This window comes from Bos indicus, chromosome 28 (genome assembly GCF_029378745.1).
Source record: "Bos indicus isolate NIAB-ARS_2022 breed Sahiwal x Tharparkar chromosome 28, NIAB-ARS_B.indTharparkar_mat_pri_1.0, whole genome shotgun sequence".
Taxonomy (NCBI): Eukaryota; Metazoa; Chordata; class Mammalia; order Artiodactyla; family Bovidae; genus Bos; species Bos indicus.
In genome coordinates this window covers 1,331,773-1,347,260 of record NC_091787.1, presented here as the reverse complement: position 1 = coordinate 1,347,260, position 15,488 = coordinate 1,331,773, and the positions used below count along the sequence as shown (strand labels likewise).

The 15,488-nt window shown below is 43.2% G+C and overlaps 1 long non-coding RNA gene across 8 annotated transcripts in view; it reads right to left on the bottom strand.

Annotated features, from left to right (window-relative positions):
• LOC109553940 (uncharacterized) overlaps nucleotides 1–15,488 on the bottom strand; it is a 51,330-nt gene that overhangs the window by 29,976 nt on the left and 5,866 nt on the right. For 7 of the 8 annotated variants that reach the window (XR_011564702.1, XR_011564695.1, XR_011564701.1 and 4 more), the window contains exon 1: nucleotides 15,080–15,215. The exons of the other annotated variant lie outside the window; for it this stretch is intronic. This is a non-coding gene — a long non-coding RNA (uncharacterized lncRNA). Of the gene's footprint in view, nucleotides 1–15,079; nucleotides 15,216–15,488 lie in introns of those variants that run through there. 8 annotated transcript variants of the gene reach the window in all.

Genomic DNA, 15,488 nt, shown 5'->3' with positions numbered 1-15,488 from the left:
CCTGCATCACAGGTGATTTCTTTACCACTACACCTGGGAAGCAATACTATTCAAAGTGATCTGCAGCTTCAGTGAAATCCTTATCAAAATCCCAATGATTTTTTTTTCAAAAATAGAAAAACATATCTTAAAATTCAAGGTACCCTGAATAGCCAAAGAAAACAAAGTTGAGGACTCATAATTCCGGATTTCAAAACTTATTACAAAGCTACAGTAATTAAAAAAAAAAAAAGTGAGATACTGGCATAAAGACATACACATACACAAATGAAATAGAATAGAGAGTGCTGAAACAAATCTTTTCACATAAATAAACATTTGCAAAAGTATGCCAAGACCATTCAATAAAGAAAAGACAGACTTCTCAACAAATTGTGCTGAGAAAACTGGATATCCTTATGCAAAAGAGTGAAGTTGTACTCTACCTTACAACATATACAAAAAATCTACTCAAAATGAATCACAGACTTAATTGTAAGAGCTAAAACTATAATACTGTCAGAAGAAAACAGGAAAAAGCTTCATAACAATTTCTTTGCTATTTCACAGAAAGCACAGCAACAACAACAAAAAAACATACATAACTTGGACTTAATCAAAATTTAGCTTTGTGCATTTCAAAGTACACTATCAACAGAGGGAAAAGGCAACCCACAGATTGGGAGAAAATATATGCAAACCATAGATCTGATAAGGGGTTAATATTCAGAATTATAAAGAATTCCTGCAACTTAACAACAATTAAAACAACCTGATTTAAAAACGGGCAAGATACTTAAATAGATATCTCTCCAAAGAAGATGTACAAAGGCCAATAAGCACATGAAAAGATGCTCCACATCACTGCCTGGTAGGGAAATACAAATCAAACCCCTATGTGATACCACTTCACACCCATTAGAAGTATTGGCAAAGAGTGGAGAAACTGGAATCCCTGTGTATCACTGGTGGGACTGTAAAAGGGTGAAGCTGCTGTGTAGAAAATTAAACACATAATCACCATACGATGAAGACATTCCAGTTATAGGTATATACTCAAAAGAACTGGAAGCAGGGACTTGAACACTCATGTTCACAGCAGCATTATTCACAATAGCCAAAAGATGATAACAACCAAATGTCTATTGATAGGTGAATGGATGAACAAAATGTGGTATACAAAGCATGGGGTATTATTAAGCTTTAAAAAGGAAGGAAATTCTAATGTTACAAAATTGATGAACTTTGAAGACATTATGCTAATTGGTAGTCAGTCACAGAAGGATAAATACCCTATAGAGCCACTTACATGAGGTACTTAGAATAATCAAAATTCATAGAGACAGAAAGCAGAATGCTTGTTGCCAGAGTCTGGGGGAGGGAAGAGAGAGGAATTACTGTTTAAGGTGAATGGAGTTTGAGTTTGGGATGATGAAGTTCTGGAGGTGAGTCATGGTGATGGTTGCATAGCAGTGTGAATGTCCTTAATGTCACTGAATTATACACTTAAAATGGTGAATTTGGGGTTTTGTATATTTACCACAATAAAAAAATCATTTGCATTTTTATAAGTTAACATCAATACTTCCTTACACAATTAAAAAGTGTCTAATCAAAAATTAAGCAAGATACATATCACTGAGCAGGCTTTCCCAACCTTGGCACTACTGATGTTTGGGACAGATGATTAACTGCTGTGGGCACTGTCTTGTGCCTTGTAGGGTGTTTAGTAGCTTCTCTGTCCTCTTCTCACTAGATGCCACTAGCATTTTTCCCCTTTGTGACAACCAGAATTGCCCCCAGACATTGGCAAATGCCACTTCCTTACCGGCTGGGAACCACTAATAAGAGTTTTGGAAATTTTGACTTGATCTCATACTGAGAGTTGTCCAAGCAGCTTCAACTTGTAAGTCTATAGCTATAAATTTATTTCTTGAGGTATCGATTGTTAGACATTTCTGGTAAAATCTTTTCTACCAACATCCTAAGACTGTCATTCCCTGTTGTAATCCCACTTCCAGAGTCTGTATTAATAGTTTAGAGCAGAGCAAGTTCATAGCTCAGAGAACTGACCTCCTTTATGGTGTGCATGAAATATTTATGTAATTGACTTGAGTTCATAAATAGACAAACAAGACTGTTAACACAAGTCTCCATTGTATTTCATGTGGTAGAGAAAAATTATCAGCATCCTCTTACATGGTTAGACCATAAAGCCAGACTCCTAATCATTGCTACAAGGAATACATTATTAGCCATATCCAAATCAGAGCCAAAAGCAAGCTTGTCTAAAGACCTGAAACAGAACCCAAACCATGGAGCAGGGATGGAGGGCAGAGAAGCAGAGAGTCAAAAAAAACGATTCCTAGTACCACTTGGGATTCACTCCAGGGACTAACAAAATACATTCCTGGGCTTACCCAGCCTAGGGGGTGCACTTTTTTGAGGCAATGATGTGCTGAAAGTTGAATCTACTTGGACATCACATTGGGATCTCCAAAACTGTCAAAGTATATCCCATTGACTGAATGGTGCCCCCTCCAAATGCATTTGTTGAAGCCCCAACCCTCAATATGACTGTGTTTAGAGATAGGGCCTGTGAGGAAATCAATTTGGGATGCCATCAGGTCTACCTCTGGTGCATCTCTGTCCTGCCTCAATGGTAGAATGAGTGGGCTGATGGGAATGAGTAAGGTGTCTGTGTCAGTAAGGGACAGACTAAGTCAGACAAGGAAAGAAAAGCTTCTCTGGAAAGTCTGTCTCCACCCCCATCTAAAGCAGGGAGGGACACCTCCGGTGGAAAAAAGCCATGGCTGTGGATGCTGCTTTTTTCTCTCTTACAGATGGAGCTAGCAGTTCCAAGAACTACTCCTTTAAAAAGTATTTTTAAAAAACTGGGACAAGTTTGATCCCCAGAGTTTAAAAAAGACATGCCTGATCTTCTTCTGTGATACTGAATGGCCACAGTATCATTTGGAAGAAGGGGAACGCTGGCCAGTTGAAGGGTATCTTAATTATAATATTGTTTTACAATTAGACTGGTTCTGTAGAAAACAAGGGAAATGGGTAGAAGTGCCATATGTGTTGCGCTTTTTCTCTCTGTGAGACATGTCAGACTTGTGCAGATTTGGGTGTGAAACCGTCAGCTCCCTCCTATCCTCTTACTTTGCCCCTATATCTGGGGCTTCCAATTGAACAGACTGAGAATCAGGGCACCCTTCCAGGAGGGGTTGCCTCAGCCTCAGTAGAAATTCAAACAGTCCCAATTGTGGTCGAGGATCTAAAAAATACATAGAAGCCTTTATGGGACTAATTTTACTTTATGACTTTACTTGGAGAAATGTAACATATGTCTTGGGACAGACGCTGACTCCTGATTCAAGAGCTCAAGTTTTTGGGAAGCTACTACTTTTGGAGATGGCTTGAATGTGAGACAAGTGGGAAAAGAACACAAAATAGCCCTCCTCCCCACTGGGAGATGAGCAGTTCCCATAACAGAGCTAGACTGGACTATAACATGGCTAAAGATGGGATCAGAGCCTTCTTTGTCAGATGTATTCTTGAAGGACTCAAGTGAGCACATGCTAAGACTTTAAACTATGCTAAGTTGGCTGACATAGAACTGGGAGAAAAGGAAACTCCTAACATAGACTATGGGAGGCTCTCTGCAAGTTTACTGACATTGATCCCAAAAGTACAGAGGGAGGAATGATCTTAAAAGAGATTTCTCATTCAGTCGGCTCAGGATATACACCGTAAAGTACTAAAACAGGCATTCGTACCCAATCAGTCTTTAGATAAACTGCTGCAACTGGCTCAGACAGCTTACTATGGTAGGGAGGAGGAGGAGGAGAAAAGGCAGAAAAAGACCAGGAAAGACTGAAGCCCTAACAATGGCTTTCAGATCCATTCTAAAACAGCCTGAAAAATGCCCAGAGGAACCCAGGCAAAAAGGGACAGGCTTGTTATTACTATGGAAAGGAGGGGCATCTCAAGTGAGGTTGCCCTCAGGCATCTAAGCCGCTCCAGCTCCCCATCTGGTCTGTAAAGGACCACACTGGAGGAGAGACTTCCCCCAGAGGCGTAGGCCTCAGGGGTTGGACTCTCTGGATAATCTGGACTGAAGGTGCCTGGAGGCCCCCACATGAGCCCCCGTCCTAATAACACCTGAGGAACCCTGGGTATTAAGAACTGTGGGCGGGGGGGGGGGGGGGGGGGGGGGGCAGTCAATTGATTTTCTTCTGGACACTGGGGCAACTTTCTCTGTGCTCCCTGAAGGCCCTGGCCTGCTTTCCTCCCGATCCACTACTGGTACTGTCTGGATGAGCCAAATGCTATTATTTCAGTCATCTTTTAAGCTGCAACTGGGACTCTACGCAGTTTCTCATGAATTTCTGATCATGTTGGAGTCTCCCTCACGCCTTCTGTGGAGGGATATACTGAGCAAGGTCCAGGCCTCTGGTTTCATGAATATGGAGCCTGCTCTTTCTCTCCCATTATTTGAACAAAATGTAAATCCTAGAGTGTGGACTGATGGAAAAACTGCGAGTCAAGCACAAAATACTGTTCCTATCCTTGTCAAGCTCAAAGACCCTCATCTATTTCCATATCAAAAGCAGTATCCACCGAAACCTGAGGTTAAGGAAGGGTTAAAACCCATCATTGAAAATTTAAAGGAACAAAGGCTATTAATTCCCTATAACAGTCCATGTAACATTTTGAGTGTAAAAAAAGTCCAATGATAAATTGAAACTAGTTCAAGATTTATGAATAATAAATGAGGCTGTGGTTTCTTTACACCCCATGGTGTCTAATCCTTATACTTTATTGTCTGACTTTTAACTTTGATTATACATTATCTTCGAAGAAGGCAATGGCACCCCACTCCAGTACTCTTGCCTGGAAAAATCCCATGGGCAGAGGAGCCTGGTAGGCTGCAGTCCATGGGGTCGCTAAGAGTCGGACACGACTGAGCGCCTTCACTTTCACTTTTCACTTTCATGCATTGGAGAAGGAAATGGCAACCCACTCCAGTGTTCTTGCCTGGAGAATCCCAGGGACAGGGAAGCCTGGTGGGCTGCTGTCTCTGGGGTCGCACAGAGTTGGACACGACTGAAGTGACTTAGCAGCAGCAGCATACATTATCCTGGTTTAATGACTATTTTGCTGCACATAAGTAGGTAAATGGGTCTAGAACTGGTGGTTTTCTTTCTGATGTTTATCAAATATGTAATGAGGTCATATGGCTAAGTCCTGAAAAGGGACACCTAGTATCTAACACCTCCATATGCTGGGAACCAAAAGAGCCATACCCAGAAGTTAGCCAACAATTATAACGACTAGAAATAATTGGGATTTTTGCCCCAAGAAACAAGCAGTGTAACAATTCCTATGTGTTCCAATCCCAGTTCAAGTCCTCCTTTTGCCTGGCCAGGCACTGACTGGGGCTGGATCCCTCAGTCATGCTGGCTTGCTCCTGACGGGAGCCACTGGATGTGTGGCTCTTACCTATGGGCGTGGCTTCCCCCAGCTGGATAGGGAGATGCACCCTAGGTCTAGATTTTATTCATGACTTCATGGTTTCAGAGTTTCCAGAGAGGCCTGCTAATCTGCCACACCTTAAAACTCACTGGACAAGGTCTGTATTTCACTGGTATGATTATCTGGCTGCAATATTCCTTTCCTCTGGGAACTACTGATATTATGCTACGAGTTGATGCTGACTAACTTTACTCAACAGACTTTACAAGATTCTCAAAAAATCAATTTCAGCCTTTAATGCTGAACAAATACAAATTAGAAAGGTGGTTTTACAAAACAGATTGGCCTTAGATATTCTAATGGCTTCACAAGGAGGAACTTGTGCCATTATTCATACCCAATGTTGTACATATATACCAGATATGAGCACTAATGTTACTCACTTCACTAAGCACATGAACAAGATGATTCAGGCTATGGATTCTCCAGAAGCCTCAGTCACCTCATTTTGGGAAACATTAACTAGCTCCCCATGGTGGATAACTATCTTAATAATAATAATTCTAATTGTTCTGTTTTTATTGTTTGCTCCCTGCATCTGTAATTTGTAACTGGATTTATTTCTAATCATCCGAAAGCTTTTAAGTTAAAGTGGTTGTCCAAGCTCCTATGAGTGCCACAGCCTCTCCAACTATTACTTGGGGGCCCTGGATCAGAGACTCTCAATGTGAGGGTTAGGGGAATATGATGCCTCAACAATTTAGGGACAGTGCCCCATCCCAGCAGGAAGTACTTATGGAATGAAAACACCACCCCTTTTCCTTTGCAACATAGTTCTTCTAAAAGAAAAAGGGGTGAAATGAGAGTCAGTTCTTAGGTTGATAAGAAGTCCGGGATCCGCAAGGATGAGAAAGGGGTCTGGGGTTCTCAAAGAGGTGAAAAGGACAAACCAGAGCTAATGATTACACAACAAAACAACTCATCTTCCTCAAGGATATGTTCTTCCTTAAACTCTATACCAATGATTATATGACAATGTATCCTGCTCAAGGACATGTTTCTCCTTCTTAAGAAACTTCTGACTAATTCTGTCATCCTAAAGTATATGTCTGCTTCAGTTCAGTTCAGTTGCAGAGTCGTGTCCGACTCTTTGTGACCCCATGGACTGCAGCACACCAGGCCTCCCTGTCCATCACCAACTCCCAGAGTTGACTTAAACTCATGCCCACTGAGTTGGTGATGCCATCCAACCATCTCATCCTCTGTTGTCCCCTTCTCCTCCTACCTTCAATCTTTCCCAGCATCAGGGTCTTTTGAAATGAGTCAGTTCTTCGCATCAGGTGGCCAAAATATTGGAGTTTCAGCTTCAACATCAGTCCTTCCAATGAGCAGCCAGGACTGAGCTCCTTTAGGATGGACTGGTTGGATCTCCTTGAAGTCCAAGAGACACTCAAGAGTCTTCTCCAACACCACAGTTCAAAAGCATCAATTCTTCTGCACTCAGCTTTCTTTATAGTCCAACTCTCACATCCATACATGACTACTGGAAAAACTGTAGCCTTGACTAGATGGACCTTTGTTGGCAAAGTAACGTCTCTGCTTTTTAATATGCTGTCTAGGTTGGTCATAGCTTTTCTTCCTAGGAGTAAGTGTCTTTTAATCTCATGGCTGCAGTCACCATCTGCAGTGTTTTTGGAGCCCCCAAAATAAAGTCTGTCACTGTTTCCACTGTTTCCCCATCTATTTGCCATGAAGTGATGGGGCCGGGTGCCACGATCTTAGTTTTCTGAATGTTGAGCCTTAAGTCAACCTTTTTACTCTCCTCTTTCACTTTCATCAAGAGGCTCTTTAGTTCCTCTTCACTTTCTGCTATAAGGGTGGTGTCATCTGCATATCTGAGGTTATTGATATTTCTCCTGGCAATCTTGATTCCAGCTTGTGCTTCATCCAGCCCAGCATTTCTCATGATGTACTCTGCATATAAGTTAAATAAGCAGGGTGGCAATAGACAGCCTTGACGTACTTTTCCTATTTGGAACCAGTCTGTTGTTCCATGTCCAGTTCTAACTGTTGCTTCTTGACTTGCATACATATTTCTCAAGAGACAGGTCAGGTGGTCTGGTATTCCCATCTTTTTCAAGATTTTCCACAGTTTCTTGTGATCCACACAGTCAAAGGCTTTGGCATAGTCAATAAAGCAGAAATAGATGTTTTCCTGGAACTCTCTAGCTTTTCTGGTAAGATCTTTCTATTGTTAGTTCTAATCCTGTTATCTTAAAATGTAAATTGTGGGAGTGGGCCTGGTAAGACCTTTACAACCTTGAGACATTCTTTTGATTTACTGTAATAACCAATTGAAAAAGTGTATAACTCCCTTGCTAAGACTAGTGAGGAAGGGGGACACTCTCTATTCCCCTTCTGATGTCTATGTCAGAAGCTTTCTCTGTCCCTTTTTATACTTTAATAAAACTCTGCTACACAAAACTCTTGAGCGATCAGGCCTGTTCCCTGGTCATCCCAAAACTAAATCTTTTTCTTTAGAGATCACAAATCTGACATCATTTACCAAAGTGTTTAATTTTTACCATTCTACTTGTGGTTTGTTATACTCATCCACAATTCAAAAATTATACAGAAACACACACACACACACACACACACACACACACACACACACATACATGGGACTTCCCAAGTGGCTCAGTGGTAAAGAATCTGCCTGCCAATGCAGGAGACACAGGAGTGCAGGTTTGATCTCTGGGTCAGGAAGATCCCTTGGAGAGGAAAATGGCAACCCACTCCAGTTTCCTTGCCTGGAAAATCCCATGAACAGAGGAGCTTGGTGGGTTATATACTGTTGGGTCACAAAGAGTTGGACATGACTGAGCAGCTGAGCATACACACACACACACACACACACACACACACACACACATATACACACATATATAGGGCTTCCTCAGTGGCTCAGTGGTAAAGAATCCACCTGCCAATGCAGGAGATGTGGGTTCAATCCCTGAGTCTTTCCCTGATCTTTCCCTCCAGAGGAAAGATGCTCTGGAGAAGGAAATGGCAACTCACTCCAGTATTCTTGCCTGGAAATCCCATGGACAGAGAAGCCTGGTGGGCTACAGTCCATGGGGTTGCAAAAGAATCAGACAGAACTTGGCAACTAAACAAAAATAATACGTGTGTGTGTATACACACACACACACACACACATTTAACATTTTTGTATCATTTTAATGTGCATTCCTCACTTTATTTTTTGCTATTGATTTATTACTTGCTGTTTATTTTATATTTATTTCAGACTATAGAAATGATGCTAGACAAAAAGTAAATTCAAGTTTCAAAATGGGTCATAAAACAACGGAGATAATTTGCAACATCAACAAAGCATTTGGCCCATGAACTGCTAATGAATGTACAGTGCAGGGGTGGTTCAAGAAGCTTTGCAAAGGAGGCGAGAGCCTTAAAGATGAGGAGCACAGTCACTGGCCATCAAAAATTGACACTGACCAATTGAGAGCAGTCACTGAAGCTGGTCTTCTTGTAACTACACAAGAAGTTGCCCAAGAACTCAACGTTGACCATTCTATGGACATTTGGCGTTTGAAAGAAAGGTGAAAAAACTTGATAAGTGGGTGCCTCATGAGCTGACTGAAAATAAAAAAAAACCATCGTTTGGATGTGCTGTCTTCTCTTATTCTATGGGACAACAACAAATCATTTTTTGATCAATTTGTGACATGGGACAAAAAGTGGATTTTATACGACAACTGGCTCAGTGGTTGGACTGAGAAGAAGCTCCAAAGCACTTTATAAAGCCAAACTTGCAGCAAAAAGAGGTCATGGTCACTGTTTGGTGGCCTGCTGCCCATCTGATCCACTATAGCCTTCTGAATTCTGGCAAAACCATTACATCTTAGAAGCATGCTCAGCAAATCGATCAGATACCCTGAAAACTGCAAAGCTTGCAGCCAGCATTAGTCAACAGAATGGGCCCAATTCTTCTCCATGACACTGTCTGACCACATGTCACACAACCAATCCTTCAAAAGTTGAATGAATTGGTTATGAAGTTTTGCCCCATCTGCCATATCCACCTGACCGTTTGCCAACTGACTACCACTTCTTCAAGCATCTTGACAACTTTTTTTTTTTAGTAATAAAGAATGTTCACTTTCTTAAAAATATAATCCAGCAAAGGAAGCAAAGACAATCACAGTCACTTGTCCACTTTGGTCACACAGGGAAAGTGGCAGGGCTGGTATCAAAAGCCTTTCCTCCTCTGCCATATCTATAATAATCTTTATTTTTGTCAGAAATAGAAAGTTGCAGTATCACTCACTGGGGAGACAGGGCCATCAAGGAGGTTAACTTCTTATCGCCTTTGCTCAAGTAAGCGCTGTGGGTCCCGTTTCCCAGTTGTTGTTTCCATGCTCACCATCCCTTTTCCTGGCCCATCCCCATCCCTACATTTAGTCACACACATCTCAGTGAGATTGCTAGGGCTTTATTACAAATGCAGTTGACTGCTTAGAACTCCCTCTTCAAACTTTCTTTTCTACACTCTTCCTCTCAATGCATCCCTTCAGGACAGGGCAGTAGGTCATCAGGGAAGAGAAATATGGGGAGAGTGAAAAGGAGGAATGCTTTCTCCAGTCTTTAGAAACAACCATCGAGTCCTCCTGGCTCCAGCTAAGACTCTGGTAGGAGGGTGAGATTCAGAGTTAGCTATGTTCAAAGTCCTCCATGCCTACATTCTAGGGGGCTTTTGTCTTCTGTTTTGATTTGGGCTGTGTTTCACTAGTCCATTTCCATGGCTGCTTTCTCTTTATGGGCAAGCCTGATCTGCTGGAGTTTTCTGCACTTCTTCCCAGAGTCAGGCTGGCACTGGATGCCCAGTTCTTGAGGTGCCACTGCTTAAAGTCTTCACAGCTCTGACCACCCAGTGCTTCAGTCGCGGATCCTGGTTCTAAATCTGCTGTCATTTGAACAGCTTCTTCTTCAGCTCCTTCAGGTAGTGGCCAGTTGATCTTTCCGCCTGGAGTACCCATGGATGCACAGGGAAAATGCTTCCACAACCAGGAGGAGGCAGAAAATGCTTTCCAAGAGTTTGTCGAATCTTAAGGCATGGATTTTTATGCTACAGGGATAAACAAACTTATTTCTTGTAGGCAAGACGTGCTGATTTTAATGGTTCCTATTTTGATTAATAAAAATGTGTTTGAGCCTAGTTATTACGATTTAAAATTCATGGGTCCAAAACTGCAATTACTTTTGTACCAACCTAATACAATGTAGTGTTACTTTTAAGTGTACAGCAAAGCGATTCATTTATGCATGCATATATATGTGTATAAGATGGACAGGGAGGCCTGGAGTGCTGCGATTCATGGGGTCGCAAAGAGTCGGATACGACTGAGCGACTGAACTGAACTGAACTGAACTGAATTGATATAATATATACACATATATATTTATATTCAGGATTCAAGTGTATTTAGATACTGATTTCCAATTAAGGTATTTAATATCTCTTATGTATCTTATCGGAGAAGGCAATGGCAACCCACTCTAGTACTCTTGCCTAGAGAATCCCATAGATGGAGGAGCCTGGTTGGCTACATACAGTCCATGGGGTCTCGAAGAGTCATACATGACTGAGCGACTTCACTTTCACTTTTCACTTTCATGCATTGGAGAAGGAAATAGCAACCCACTCCAGTGTTCTTGCCTGTAGAATCCCAGGGTCGGGGGAGCCTGGTGGGCTGCCGTCTGTGGGGTCGCACAGAGTCAGACACGACTGATGTGATTTAGCAGCAGCAGCATGTATCTTATATGCCAATGTGACATCTGTGTAGCTTCATATTACATATTTCCTGCAAATCTCATTGAATTAAAAAGTTCACATTTTACATGAATTTTGGAGAATTAATAACAATTTAAAAAAAAAAAAAATTTAAGTCAGCTTCTGAAATACATGTGCTACAAGAAGATCAAATCTGTAAGAGAGGAATTCAGAGCAAGGAACAGAATACAGCCCTGGCATGTTAATGCCCAAAAGTGCACCATAAATTTGGCTCTATACTTTATAGCAGCTGAAGCAAAGAAAAAAAAAAGAATTTCCAATGTTCAAGATGTAAAAAACTAGTTAGCTTGTCAATATAAGACTGAGATGAATTTCTGCCATGGGTTGTCACAGAGGATTATGCACAAAGTGAGGACCAGGTCATTTCCCTTTCCAGATCCAACAGTTCTGTCTGGCTGTTTCCTGTCCAGATGCAATTCAGTAAAAGCAGTTCTGTGAGGGGCCAGAGCAGTGCTCTTTAAGTACATGGTTTTCTACTAAATTGGCTAGAATGCAAGGGATAAAAATAGACTTTGGAATCCTAGAGCCATGGAGAGAGTGCATATTCATTAGGGAATCCTCCAGGACAGATATTTTCTTGCTCCCCAGCCTGGCAGAGTTAGAGACTCTGTTCTCTGGGGAGAAAACTTGAAATGTAGTGAGTCTGTGCTGCTCACCTAAGAATGTCATCCTCTCATGAAAGTTCTGAAGCCTCAGAGAAAGACACATAACCTTACATGCATGGTGATGGGCTGATTCAATACAGGCAGTTTGGCCAAGAATGTCTTCAGAAATTTACACAGTTAGGTGGCCCTGGGCTCAGCATCCCCCCACACAGAGCAAGACAGTCGGAATTTGAGTCTGGGCTCACTCTCAAAACAGGCGTTCCCAATGCTGTCAGAAGAGTTGCACACAAAATTCCATGTTCTGTCAAATTGCCATGGTAATCACACTGTTCTTCTGGATTTGATGGCTTATTATCAAGTAGTCAAGGTAATTGGGGATATTTTTGCTTCTCTGTTAGATGGAACCAAGAGTGGGAACAGCAAGGAAGGGGAGACAGGCACAACTGGAAGTGGAAGGGTAGAGAGGGGGACGGTGGTGGGGAGAGCTGGGGGACTGTTCCAGAAAGGCCCTAGAAGGTAAGGAGCAGCGGGGGGAGGGGGATGGTAGAGGAGGAGTGTTGCTGTGGGCGGAATGTCCTTGTCCCACTAGTTCATATGTTGAAAACCACCCTCCAAGGTGATGATTCTAAGAAGTGAGTAAGGCCTTTGCAGGACCATTCAGTCCTGAGGGTGGAGCCCCCATCAATGGGATTCTGCTATTATAAGAGATACCGGAGAGCTCCCTCACCCCTTTTCTCACTATATGAGGACACAGTCTGTGAGGGACGAACTAGATTCTCCCCAGAACTTGTCCATTCTGGCAGCTTGACCAGGGCTGTTAGAAATGAAGGTCTGTTGTTGATGAGCTGCCCAGTGTGTGATGCTTTGTTATAGTGGCCTGATCAGACTAAGATGCATCTTCACCTGAGAGCCGTCCCAGGGCTGAGTAGCCTCTCAGGCCAGAGCTCAACTGGTGGCCCAGGTCAGGGTCTGCAGTCAGTGGGTCCTGGCACAGAACCTCTCTTTTCCTCTTCTCAGGAAGTGAACAACTCCAGAAGCCCCAGAGATAAGTAGGAGTCTGGGCAACCTCACTGTTGCATAGACAGACAGTTTTGCACACAGGTTGGGGTTTGCTGTTCGGGAATCCTCTTCTCAAGAACAGGCTCCAGGCTATCAACTTGGGGGTATTTTCCCAGGCTTCTTGGCAGGAACTCAACCTAAATATTTTGTTGTTTTCAATGGATAGTTTTGATTTTTTCTGTTGCTGGTACGAGGTTCAGACATAAGATTATGACCACCAGGACTGATTCAGTGAAACAAATGTTTCACCCAGATCTTATCCACAAAAAAGGAACTGTTCATATGTATTTTTCTATGTTGTAGTCCCTGACTACCTCCATTGTAGACAAGAAGAGAAAGAGGGCAGTTAGACAGTACTGAGTTGTATTTAATGATTTTTTAAAAATATGATTTTTCTCTGCCCACATTTAGCAGTCTGGACCAGCTCGTGGCTCTGACAGCCCCATCCCATCCCAAGCCACAGGAGTGGCTTCCCTTGGCAGTCATCATGGGGGTGGGGCTGAGGGTGCAGTAACACAGCTGGGCCTACTGTTGCTGCAGACCATTTGTTTAGATCAGGTCCTTGTTCTCCGCAAGGCCACGAAGGGGGCTTGATGCTTGTGAGTTGTACCTCCCATCCCTGACCAACGTGATAAGGTGGGGATGAACTCAAGAGACACTGTCTGATGGACAAGATCACCCTAGCCTAGCATGTGGGCACCCAGGCTCTAGGATGACCCTGACATTTTGACTCTATGACTACTACTACTACTACTAAGTCACTTCAGACGTGTCCGACTCTGTGCGACCCCATAAACGGCAGCCCAGCAGGCTCCCCCGTCCCTGGGATTCTCCAGGCAAGAACACTGGAGTGGGTTGCCATTTCCTTCTCCAATGCATGAAAGTGAAAAGTGAAAGTGAAGTCACTCAGTCGTGTCTGACTCTTAGCGACCCCATGGACTGCAGCCTACCAGGCTACTCCATCCATGGGATTTTCCAGGCAAGAGTACTGGAGTGGGATGACTCTATGACTGGGAGAATGAAAATACCATTAACAAAATGGGGAACAGAGACAAAGGGATTGGTGGGGAGAGTAAGATGGTAAATATGAACACTGAATATGAGCTTTTGGCAAGCTGTGCACCAAGGGGGAATGGTCAGTGAGCTGCACAGTGGTCTGGCTCTGGGGTTGGGGGTCACAGAGGTATCGATGCCACAGTATACATAGTAATCACTGCTCTGCATAAGTGGTCCCTTGTGCAGAGATGGTAGGTGGGGAGAGGTGCAGAAAGAATGAGGAGTCCTTAATTTAATAAAGAGGAGGAGGAGGGCTTCTCTTAAAATCTGCCTGTGGCTCAGTGGTAGAGAATCTGCCTGCCAAATGCAAGAGACACAAGTTTGATCCCTGATCTGGGAAGATCCCACGTGCTGTGGAGCAACCAAGCCCATGTACCACAACTACTGAGCCTGTGCTCAAGAGCTGGGGAGTCACATCTACTGAAGCTTGTGTGCTCGAGAGCCCATGCTCTGCAACAACAGAAGCCACCACACGAGAAGCCTGTGCGCCACAACTAGAGAGAAGCCCTCTCTCTCTGCAGCTAGAGAGAAGCCAGAGCAGCAACAAAGACTCAGCACACATATAAATAAATAAATAGATAAATTTAAGAAAACAAACAGAGGAGGAGGAATAGGAAGCTGCCAAAGAATCCAGATAACAGTTAGCAAGGAGGAAGGAATTAGGACAGTCCAGTGCGTCAGGGTGCTTGCTTAGAGAAATCAACACTGCTAATTTTAGGAGAAAAGATATATATCAATATTTAAACAGTGCTTGGGTGGCTTCCAGAATCTCTGGAACAGGTTTGGGGCTCTGAGAGGAAGAACACCAATGGAGACCAATGGAGCTTGCATCCCTGACATCATTGGCTCTGGACAAAGGCATTTCTCCAAGTGTTGGGGCCACTGCTGCTCTAGGAACTTGGCTCTGAAATTGGCATTTCAGCCAAAGAGAAACCTTCTTGGTCCTTGTTTCTCAGCACCATCAGACCCTGATTCCAAGCCTGGGGGCAGGAGTATCTGATTAGCAGAGTTTATAGCTCACCTGGTAAAGAATCCACCTGCAATGCAGGAGACCTGGGTTCAATTCCTGGGTTAAGAAGATCTGCTGGAGAAGGGATAGGCTACCCCTTCCAGTATTCTTGGGCTTCCCCTGTGGCTCAGCTGGTAAAGAATCCACCCGCAATGCAAGAAACCTAGGTTTGATCCCTGAGTTGGGAAGATCCCCTGAAGAAGGGAAAGGTTACCCATTCTGGCCTGGAGAATTCCATGGATTGTATAGTCCATGGGGGTCACAAAGAGTCAGACATGACTGAGAGACTTTCACTTTCAGGTCACAGGCCTACATTCTAGCTGCAAAGGATGCTATGGAAAATATCTAGCATCTGTAGCATCCATGGGTTTCCCAAGTGGCACTTATGGTAAAGAATCTGCCTGCTGATGCAGGAGACATA